Source organism: Rana temporaria, chromosome 12, assembly GCF_905171775.1.
Source record: "Rana temporaria chromosome 12, aRanTem1.1, whole genome shotgun sequence".
NCBI lineage: Eukaryota > Metazoa > Chordata > Amphibia > Anura > Ranidae > Rana > Rana temporaria.
Genome location: NC_053500.1, coordinates 112,614,969 through 112,627,051, shown reverse-complemented (window position 1 = coordinate 112,627,051; position 12,083 = coordinate 112,614,969).

Below are 12,083 nucleotides of genomic sequence, written 5' to 3'. Positions count from 1 at the left end.
AACAGGAGATAATAAAATTGTGATAGCGCTAATATCAACTAATGTGAGTACAAATGACAGCCTGTGCTAGTAACAGTGATAGGTACGATAGCTAGTGAAAAATCCAAATAAATCCAAATAAATTAGCTGGTGAAAATTCAATTAAACCACCCTTAATAAATAAAATCACACAAAAAAAGTCAGTGAGTCCACAGAGGGTTAAATGGAAAAAAGCCAAATCACATAGGGAGTCCTGCAAGCAGCCAGCACTTCCCTTTCACTGCTTTAGATAGAAATCACTGCTTCAAGCCAACCAAATATTTCAGGATCGCTCCAGCGACATGTAAAAGAGAAAAAATAAAGAGGACAAGCCTCCTAGTGCAATATTGTGAGGAACAAGGAAAGGGGACAGGGACTACACCGACAGTGTATGCACTCACAAATCCTCCGTTGAACACAGGCTCATGTTAGGGTAGGTTGCCGCTCAGTTCGATGGTCTCCTCACTAGGATCGAATGTCCCGTCACATAGGCTCCTCCCCCACACGTTACGTCACTTGTCACGTGACTTAGTCATGGGTCACAGGAGATAACAACTTTGTGAGGGCTGCTTCACACAAATTGTTGACAAAGTGCATTCGTCATACATCATCAGCATACAACATTAAATATGTGCACAGCATCACATCAGATTTATATATACATATCTGGCTAAAAACACAAAGTTCTTGATTAGGTGCATATTTATAATTTGTTTAATTGATTTATAACTTCATTAGAGTTTATGGAAGGCCCTGAGACAGGAGTTATGTTTAACAACAAAGGAAGAACAGACCACTTCTCTACATGAAGTGGCATGCTTGGGATTCAAACCATCGACCTCAGGGCTGCTAAGGGAAGAAGTGCTAACCAGTTAGCCACTGTGCTGACACATGGATAGAGTCTGCAACTCTGTGCTTTCAAACAGTTCTAAGTCTCAGGAATGCAAAAAGTTAATCAATGCAGATGTACTGTGGAAGGCATTGAACGACCTGTTTCTGGCATATGCCATCTGTTTTAAAGGCTGGGTATGGCTGATTACTGTCAGCATGCTGAACCATCTCGAAATTGGTTGTTTTTTGCTTGGTAAGAGTCTGCAATTAGTGCTGGTGGGGAAATGTCATGGCTAATTATTGTCTTTGTCCATGGAAAACATATGACACCAATTGCCATGGTAGTGGATCCCTCCTATACAGTACATAAATACTGCATTTCTTTGGACATATCCCTATAGGTGGTAGAATGACACCAGTCAGGAGTTACGCTTCTTGATTTATTCTGTGATATTTGGTGGTTCTTGGTGTGTGAGTATAGAATAGTGAGGTTACCCTGTGAATTTGGGGAATGACATTTTGATTTCTGATGTTGGTACACATGTCACATTTCTTGGGCTCAAATTCTGATCATTTGGAAATACTAAACAATGTGCAAAATTGGGACTCATTTTAAATTTGCATCAGGAATGGTATTTTTGTTATGGTTTGTAAAGACACCAGTGTGAGTTTGGGTATAGATTTTTGTGAGATGGACAGCAACAAGTGAAAGTGACAGAGGAAAATACATTTTAACAACATGTTACATATTCTAGCAATCTTAAAAACAAAATAGAAGAAGAAGAAGCAACATGTTTTGCAAGGACAATTTATTTGAGAGAAAGATACAGTTCATCTCAACACTAAAGTATTTATTTGGGGAAGTTACAATTGTACCATTATAATCAATAGCTGAAATTTGCATTGGGCTATATAGCGCAAATTTTCACTCCCAAAAACACATTTTAGGCCAGCGTTAATTTCGGTATTTACTATACAGTCCTGTAGAGTTAAAAAGAGAGTAGTTTGCATATCTAAGCATGCTCATTTGTGCTGGCTTCTAGTTGTACAGAGATGGGGAATTTACCTCTTCTCAGACTTTTAAAGATATTTCAGTGTATATATCACTTTTTCAAGCAGTTTAAATGCAGATTATCTTTAAATAATATAAAACATATTTCAGTACCATTTATGCAATCATATCATGCTCTAAACATTATTTCCATATGCAATACTCCAGGTTCTAGCAGAGTAAGGGTTTGGGCGCTATCTGTTTTCTGGGAGCTATAGTAAATTACATTTTGGGAGTATTTTTTCACCAGCGATATAGTGAATTCAGTTTTAGCGCTAATTGGCGCGATTGTGAAAATTTGAGTGCTAATTAGCAAATGACCCCTACTGTATAAGAACAATACGTAAAAGAAAAAATGCAAAAAGACCATATAAAAATTGTAAATATGTTATGACACTGAGGCATCGCAGTGCATTGCTGGCTGATGATTGGCCAAGCATGCACTATGACCCGCATGCTTGGCCAATCACAGCTTGCAAAAAACGGAAAGCCATAATTGGCCAAAGCCAGGGTGGCTTTGGCCAATTATGGCTCAGGGGGTTTAGTACACGCCCCACACTATAAAAGGCCACCTGTGTAGTGTGTTGCGGTGGTTAAAATAGAGAAGACAGAGAGAGAGTGTCATTTTTAGTAGGTAGATAGAGCAGGTAGGCAGGCAGGCTAGTCAGTTAAAGTTACAGGGGCAGATCCACAGAACAATTACGCCGCGTAATTTCAAATTTTGCGCGTTGTATCTTTGTTTTGTATCTTAAAAGCAAGATACGACAGCATCTCGGCTAGATCCGACAGACGTACATCTTAGTACGCCGTCGGATCTAAGCTGCAATTCGTCGGTGGCCGCTAGGTGGCGTTTCCGTCGAATTCTGCGTCGAGTATGTAAATTAGCTAGTTACGGCGATCCACGAACGTACGTCTGGCCGGCACATTTTTTTACGTCGTTTGCGTTCGGCTTTTTCCGGCGTATAGTTAAAGCTACTGTTATGAGGCGTACTCAATGTTAAGTATGGCTGTCCTTCCCGAGTAGAAATTTTTTATTTTTACGTCGTTTGCGTAAGTCGTTCGCGAATAGGGATTTGCGTAGAATGACGTCACCATCGGAAGCATTGGCTTGTTCCGGGTTAATTTCGAGCATGCGCACTGGGATACCCCCACGGACGGAGCATGCGCTGTTAAAAAAAACAACGTTTATCTGTCGGGTCACGACGTATTTACATAAAACACGCCCCCACAGCCATTTGAATTCCGCGCCATTACGCCGCAAAAGATACACTACGCCGTCGTAACTTACGGCGCGGATTCTTTGTGGATTAAAAAAAAAAGTAAGTTACGGCGGCGTAGTGTATCTTAGAAATGCGCCGCTGTACGAGGATCTGCCCCCCAGTGTGTAAAGGATATATATGCATCCCAGGTGTTGTATATATATTTATACACTGTATAGTTTAGCTAGATCAGCTCTTCCTTATTTACTGGCAGGCAGGTGATTGTGCTAGCTGCAGTATTCTCACGTGGTGTATTGCCTGTGTCCTCTGCAGTGTGCACTATAAAGCTATGTGGTGTGCGTACTGCCTTTGTCCTCTGTAGTTTGCACCTAAAGCTACTTGGTGTGTACTGCCCATGTCCTCTGCAGATTGCACCTAAAGCTACGTAGTGTGTACTGCCCGTGTCCTCTGCAGTGTGCACCTAAAGCTACGTGGTGTGTACTGTCTGTGTCTGTGCTATTTTTCTCAATGATTTTCATCCATATTGCAGGGACCAGACATTACATTAAAGCCGCAAGCAGTTTTACTTATAGTAATCTCATTTTGTGCAGGGACAGTTCTAAACACGTGCCACTTCACAGGCATACTATAGACACCCAGCAGGTACAATATTTAAAGGAATTTTTCATTTTTTTTATTTTTATTTAAGCATCATTAAAATCACTGCTCCATAAAAAACGACCGTTTTTAAAACTTTTTTTCCATTGATACATGTTCTCTGGGGCAAGACCCGGGTTCTCAAAGACCTTTTACGACAATAACTTGCATATTAGGTTTTATAATGAGCACTTTTGAATTAGAATGTTCGAGTCCATAGACGTCAATGTGGTTCTAAATGTTTGCGCGACCGGTCGGTCCGTTCGAAGGTTCTGGTGCGAACCGAACGGGGGGGTGTTCGGCTCATCCCTAATTATCACACACACTTTTAGGTATTGATGAGCAGCTCCCTAGTCATGTAACTGTGAAGCATGCATAGATGACGTGATTTAATTTCCTGACTTCGATGCTTGTTCAAAGGTTTTGTTGAATGATTTGATAAATCCTAACAACAATGAAAATGACTTGGTGCATATTGAATAGCGCAAAGGGTACACCCCATAAAAATGAAATGAAAATTGAAAAATGTTAGATGCAGTAGTTAAGTAGTGACATTTTTTTTAACATGCTCAGTGAAAGGATCGTTTCCTTTTGTGTAAGAGGAAAACTGAAGATTCCTGAAGATCAGTGACCAATGCAATAGACTTTCCTCAATTGCTCCTGGTTGTCAGTTAACCCTTTCATTGAAGCAGCATGAGATGGCCAGTGCTGCTTAAAGAAGGCGCTGTTGCTGTTTTAATTGGACCTTTTGTCACGTAGTTTGACAGATTGCCATGGAGCGGGTAGAGTCATCTGTCCTTGCAGAACGGGGAGGATTTCCAGTGTCACTGCATCTGAATATAAATGACAGTGCAGCCCCAACCACCCTCCTCCTTCCTGCAGTGTCCTCTCTGGATATAGGTTTCTGGAGCATCATCCTCACTCAGGGGAAAAGTGATATGCCTCCAGAATACCAGATGAACTGATCTCTTCCCATGGGGTGTAGAGCAGACAGGAAATATGAGGGGGAATGATCAAAGTGAAGGGAAAGACGAGAGGGATGAATGGGGAATGAGTTATTATTTGCTTAGTATCACCATGCGTCAAGTATTTTGATGCTCCACGTAAATCTATTTATAGCAGATGCATTATATATACACCAGAATTTTTTTCCCCTTTGTAAATATACAGGTATGATGACAGTAATGCACCGACTGATTAATATCTCCTGTATATTGCAGTATACGGTATGTATCTATATATCACATGCACCATATACTGTATAAGCTTACTAGATAATTAGACTGCTGACAACTATATGACTGAATGCGTAGGATGAAAGGTTGCCATTTAAATATGGGAATATGAAATTACGTCCTTTGCCCTCATTCACACTTGAGCATTTTACAACTTGTTTCCTTATGCCTGACTACACCCAAAATGCAGAATCACATTCTTTCTAATTGTCTCTGTCCGCTCTTGTACAGTCAGTCAGTCGTCCTACACCATATGCCCAAAAGTACATTAGCTTTTTCTTGAGCGTATTCAGGCATTCTCGTCCCTTGAACCTTAATGGGTGTGTATGTGAATGCTCAACACATGCATTTTTGTGCCTGAAAAATTCCTCTCCTCCTCTAGAACCGCTCTCTTCCCCTTGCCCAGCTCAGGAAATAAACACCTGTAGCTTGATGCCTGTGCAAAGACACTTGCACAAAAATGCATGAGAAAAAAAAGAAAAAAATAATTTCAAATTATTTTAAAGATGCCCCGCGTGTGTGAATGCAAGAGGATGTAAACTGTAAATAGTGCACAAAAAAGACTGGTGGAGGTCAAAGGGCCAGTCACCGGTATTGCCGATGGTCACATTGTTTAACGTTTGGGTGGCGGTAACGAAATTCACCCGGTACTCCTTGGGGGCCTGCGTTAATGAAATGGCCACGATCAGGTAGGTCCGGCATCGCTGGCATCTAGCAAAGGGTTGAACTTTTACAGACAGGTCCCCGCAGCGGGGGCAAACCAGGCCCAACATCTCTGTCCCTCTACTAGACAGGAGAACAAACTGTCCTTTCGCAGACAAACGCACACCCGTGTCGTTCACCGGCACCCCTGCTGGTGCAAACATACTGAAAGTCCTGGGTGATGGGGTTGGTGACCTATGTTGCGGGGTAGCACCCCTCAGTTGCAGAAAGGTAGACATTATCATGCGGTCCTTCCCTTCATGGTGGGTGGGCGATGTGCTGCTGCTTGGCGTGAAAATCCCTGTCCAGGCATGTTGCTGGCGCGTGCTGAACTGCACGTATGCCCAAGCTTAGTGGTGCAAGGTTAACTCCCTCGCCGCCGGACAGTTCCCACACAACACCGTACACTCTTCGCTCTTTAGTAAATTACACTCACACTTTCTCTGGTTGTCAATGGTAACAGCCGAATCCCGGACGAGCCCCCACATGTAACGCTCACCCCCGGAGGAGCCGCTGATTAGTTTGGGATCGGCATATTGAGTTACCTTCTTGGCTTGGTCTAGGGGTGACATCCGAGAGTGTAGATGAAGAGCAAGTGTCCAGACACAAAATTAGTTTTCAATGCTTTATTCCAAGGCCCAACATGGCCAACATCAACATGGCACACAATAGAGAATGGTTGATGAGCATAGAGGAACTTTGGTATCAGGCCTTGGATATGAAAAAGAGCAAGCCTGCTCTTAGCAGTAGTGTAACTCAGTTCGTCGCCACCCAGATCAGGGTGGGTAAAGTGCCCCCGGACAGGCGACTATCACAGTTGGTTGTGAGTGTCACCGGCGCAAAAGAAAATAAATAAATAAATAAATGTGAACTGTGATCTGCTGCAGTACTGTGTGCCCTTAGTGGGGGTCAATAGTGCTCTAAGAAGAAAAATGTTACTGCGCTGATCTAATTATCCAGAGGTATTTAATCTCTGGGAATATGGACATAAGTGAAATATCAGGGCCACAATGTACCCAATCTTAAGTGTGAATAACCTGAATACAAACAATAAAAAATATAAGAAATATATGAGACATACAAATGTGACACAGTGATTTCAAACTTAAATCATATATCTAGATCAGTGTGTCAGCATACAATCCATATGCCACAGTGCTTCTATGAGAAAAATGGCTGTTGCTGCTACTGACCAACCAAATAGTGAAAACAATACGAAAGATATTACAAAAAAATATATTATATATATATATATGTGTGTGTAAAAACCCAATATGCGGTACGCCAACTGCACCGTGAGTTGTCCAATAACCAATATTGGAACAAAATAAAATAAATATCAATAAAAGTGAAATAATTATCAAACAACCATACAAATGTGCAATGTGCTGGCTGCACTTAAAAATAGTCCAAATGGCAGGCAATCTTGCTCTTATACAATAGGTTCCAGCAAACACAAGGTTCAATGTTGGTAATGCTGTATACAGGAAAGTGCCGCTATCTCTTCCACCCGACAAAGATGTGCCACCATCACCAATGGTTAAAATCAACACTCACCAGACCCCAGATATTATTAGGCTCCAAAGTGGTGTCTTTTCTTTGTCGGTCAGTGGGTGTTGCCTCCTTTTCCCTTTTACAAGGTGTCATCAATTCCTCAAAAACAAGGGGCTCATCATGGTGTAGTATATTAAAATATGTATTTATTTAAAAAAGGTAAAAAAATATAACACTTACAATATAAAGAGCTCTCCTGACGACGCAACTAGCGAAACGCGTAGAGGCTGTTTGGACACACACATTGAGGGTGCAGCACACCAGCGCGCACGGACCCCTTGTAGCAATACATGCGGAGCACAGCGGGGCAAGCACACCTCTTAGGACGCCACTTAAATGCTGGTCAGCGGCTTTTAACGGTTGACACTGCCAAAGACACTCAGTGCCGGTCAGAGGCACTTTATATTGTAAGTGTTATATTTTTTTACCTTTTTTAAATAAATACATATTTTAATATACTACACCATGATGAGCCCCTTGTTTTTGAGGAATTGATGACACCTTGTAAAAGGGAAAAGGAGGCAACACCCACTGACCGACAAAGAAAAGACACCACTTTGGAGCCTAATAATATCTGGGGTCTGGTGAGTGTTGATTTTAACCATTGGTGATGGTGGCACATCTTTGTCGGGTGGAAGAGATAGCGGCACTTTCCTGTATACAGCATTACCAACATTGAACCTTGTGTTTGCTGGAACCTATTGTATAAGAGCAAGATTGCCTGCCATTTGGACTATTTTTAAGTGCAGCCAGCACATTGCACATTTGTATGGTTGTTTGATAATTATTTCACTTTTATTGATATTTATTTTATTTTGTTCCAATATTGGTTATTGGACAACTCACGGTGCAGTTGGCGTACCGCATATTGGGTTTTTACACACACATATATATATATATAATATATTTTTTTGTAATATCTTTCGTATTGTTTTCACTATTTGGTTGGTCAGTAGCAGCAACAGCCATTTTTCTCATAGAAGCACTGTGGCATATGGATTGTATGCTGACACACTGATCTAGATATATGATTTAAGTTTGAAATCACTGTGTCACATTTGTATGTCTCATATATTTCTTATATTTTTTATTGTTTGTATTCAGGTTATTCACACTTAAGATTGGGTACATTGTGGCCCTGATATTTCACTTATGTCCATATTCCCAGAGATTAAATACCTCTGGATAATTAGATCAGCGCAGTAACATTTTTCTTCTTAGGCGACTATCACAGGCCTGGCAACCGGAGCGCCGCTTAAAGATCAACTGGGAGGAACAGACCTCTACTACCGGCCTGACTCAGAGCCTCTGATACAGGCTTTGTCAATTTGAGATATGTGAGAACAGGATGAGTGAATCCTCCCAGTAAATTCAGATTTGTATCACCAACTGACAGCTTAGGCATACCTGTCATGCAGTGTGGTGACCGGATCCCCGATGGTTCGCCCAGGCCTCCCGGGCAACCTCTAGTACTAGGTTCTCCCAGAGCCGATCCCCCATCGCACAGCTCCCAGCTTAGGGTCCTCTCAGCAGAAGGTTTGGACCCAGCAAGTCGCTGGGGCCCCTCTCAATGTTAGGGTGAGGCTCTGCATGGTGCATAACCTCATTAAAAGGTGGATACCGCACCTGGAACTCGGGCCCTGCACAGAACAGAGACCAATGGCGGTTGCCACAGATATATACCCCCCAGCATGCCCAACAGGGGCAGAACTCTTCTGATTGGCTGCTGGGGAAAGTGGGTCTGTCAGAACCCCTCTAGCGCCAACTGCCGCCCAGGGGTGATAACGCACCCCTGGAGCGCAGACTGACCTACAGGACAATTCTGAAATTGGCAACAACCCAAATTGTGAATGGGAGTAAACTAACCCTCCCATTCCCCATTAACTTTGGCATAGCGCCCATACTGAAAGTAAGGGGGCGCTACATTATATATTTTTGGGGGATATTTATTATAGCAAAAAGTAAAAAATATTGATTTTTTTTTTTAAATTATCGCTCTATTTTTGTTAATAGCGAAAAAAAAACACAGAGGTGATCAAATACCACCAAAAGAAAGCTCTATTTGTGGGGAAAAAAGGACGCCAATTTTGTTTGGGAGCCACATCGCACGACCGCGCAATTGTCAGTTAAAGCGACGCAGTGCCGAATCGCAAAAACTGGCCAGGTCCTTTACCTGCATAATGGCCCGGGTCTTAAGTGGCTAATAGCGCTGTGTGATGATAGTTCTGTGTGTGTATTTGCATTGCGTTGCATTTCTTTTCAAACAGCAGGTCCTACTGTGATTCATTTGCAGTGCAGGCAAGTAGGTCAAACCCAGGCTTTTGCTGCATTTTTGTATTGAAAAGTGTACATTCTAATAATGCTGAGTTCATATGGAATTGACAGTGTTCAGCAACAACATCCATGTACGCAAGCTCTTCAAATGCTGCTAGTAGGCTTTCCTTTCAGTAAGCTTCAGCACATCTTGAAACTTGTCAAGGCCCTCTAGCTAGCAGATACACGGTACATGTGTGTTTAAAATGTTATCATTCTCAGTAATAAAGTAGATACCGTATTTATTGCGGTATAACGCGCTCCCGCGTATACCGCGCACCCCTAAAGTGACCCCCAATCCTGTGGGAAAAAAGTTATTTTTGTACTTACAGTTTTAGTGTCTTGAGCGGCGTCCATCGGCGGCCTCGTTGGGTCCGGCGTCCTTCTGCGGCTTCGGGTGCCCTCTTTGGCGGGTCCGGCATCCTTCTGCTGGTTCGGGTGTCCTTCTGCGGCTTCGGGTGTCCTTCTGCGGCGGGTCCGGTGTCCTCTTCGGCGGGTCCGGTGTCCTCTTCGGCGGGTCCGGCGTCCTTCTGCGGCGTCCTCGCATTCTCCCCGCTCGTTTCCCGCGCAGAGTTTTGAATACTGCGCCAGCATATACCGAGCGCAGTACACTCGGGCAGGCTCGGCAACTGTCGCGCTCACGTCCTGTATGTCCAGGACGTGACCGCGGAAGAAGCCGAGACTGGCCGACTATACCCGAGTGTACTGCGCTCGGTATATGTCGGCGCAGTATTCAAAACTCGGCGCGGGAAAGCGGGTATCGGCATATATCGCGCACCCACGATTTTGCCCTGATTTTCAGGGCAAAAAAGTGCGCGATATACACCGATAAATACGGTAACAAATTGCTCCATCTCCCATTCCCTTGTCTTTTTTTGTTTTTCCAGTCTAAGGATTGTATGATGAATTTAGGTCATATGACCCAGAACAAAAGTACAGAAGGACCTACCTAATACAACAGATAGGTAAGGTTCTACAATGTTACTTTTCCTTTCACCCTCTCTAGAGCCTCAATAATATTTATTTATTTGATTTTGTTTTTACCAGTTTACCATCTCTAAAACCCCAGAAAAGCATTCAAAGTGTTACTATACCCACATCATAAAAATATCAATAAATGATGTATTACACGCTGTTCATACTCACTAAGCCACTACGAGGTTTGTTTCCTGTATTCTGAAAAAAACCTGGTTGATCCTGCTGCTTTCTTTCTCCACCTTCTGTTCATGTCTCCAATTCAGCCAGGGATTTTGCAGCTGTGGTGGCAACTCTGCACATGCTCAGTTTTCAGTAAGTTTCTATGCTGAACATTTTCTCCCTTTCACATCTGAGCATCCCATGTGACTATAGAGTGACACATGTGAGCTTATACACAGAGGTAAATGACATCCCACTCCCTCCCTCCTCCTCCTCCATGCCCACTAACCAGATAAAGACAAAGGGGGCGGGATATTACATGTAGATTAATGAAGGCTTCACCTCCCTCTCATTCTAATGCCGCATACACACGACCGTTACTCATGTAATTGAAAAAAACAATGGCCCAATGGTAATGGATTCCCTTAGTTTGCATATATTTCTTCTCACTTCCTGATTGGCTATGGGGCAGGAAGTGAAAGGAAATCTCTGCAAAGGGACAGGCATGGTAAAAAATAAACTGACCGGGGTATAACCCTCCCTTCCTCTATCCAAAATGAAAAAAGGTGTTGCCTATAGTTCTACTTTAAGCACAAATTTCTGATAGTTTTATCGAGAGGACTAAAAAGATATAACCATGCCACTGGTGCAGCAGAAAACATATAGCACAGTGAGGAAGGTTTGTGGTGCAGGATGATAGGACAGTCAAAATTAGAAGCAGAGCCCCCCTCCACAGTTGCGGAATGCTGGCCGTCCGCATACCGGAAGCAGTGCAGCCGGGGGCGCTAGACTAATTTGCCTCTCAGCCCAGTCCGCCCCAAGCCGGCGGTGACTCTTTCTGTGCTGCCCCCCTGCAAAGCGCTGCCCTAGGCCTGGGCCTTGTTGGCTGTTCCAACCCAAGACTGCAATAGCAATAGTCCCAAATTACAACTTGTGAATGAATGCCCAAAAATGTTGGTATATTGGCCAGCCACCCGTGCCTAAAGTCAGCCTTTTTTTAACACCTCACAATGGTCTCTTCATTTATTTATAAAACCAGTCTGTAATTGTAAAAGTTCTAAGAGACAATGACGCCTGTGGTCATGTAAATAAATGTGAAGATTCATGTTGCAATTAATGGTTTAATTTTCACAAATCGAATTCTGTCCTCTGTATATTTACCGTGTGATGTGCTCATGTGTACCACATTAATAATGCATCAAGAGACATCATTAATTAGTGCGACCACTGTGCAACCGTTCACATTTTTAAATGGACAAAAGGCCACAGCTATAACTGAAGCATATTTCCATTTACCTGGATTCTATCTGTAGTGAATCTAATACAAACAATGTAGGTCAGGATTCTTCAGTGTAAAAATGACCTTTACGTCTAGTGATGTCACAA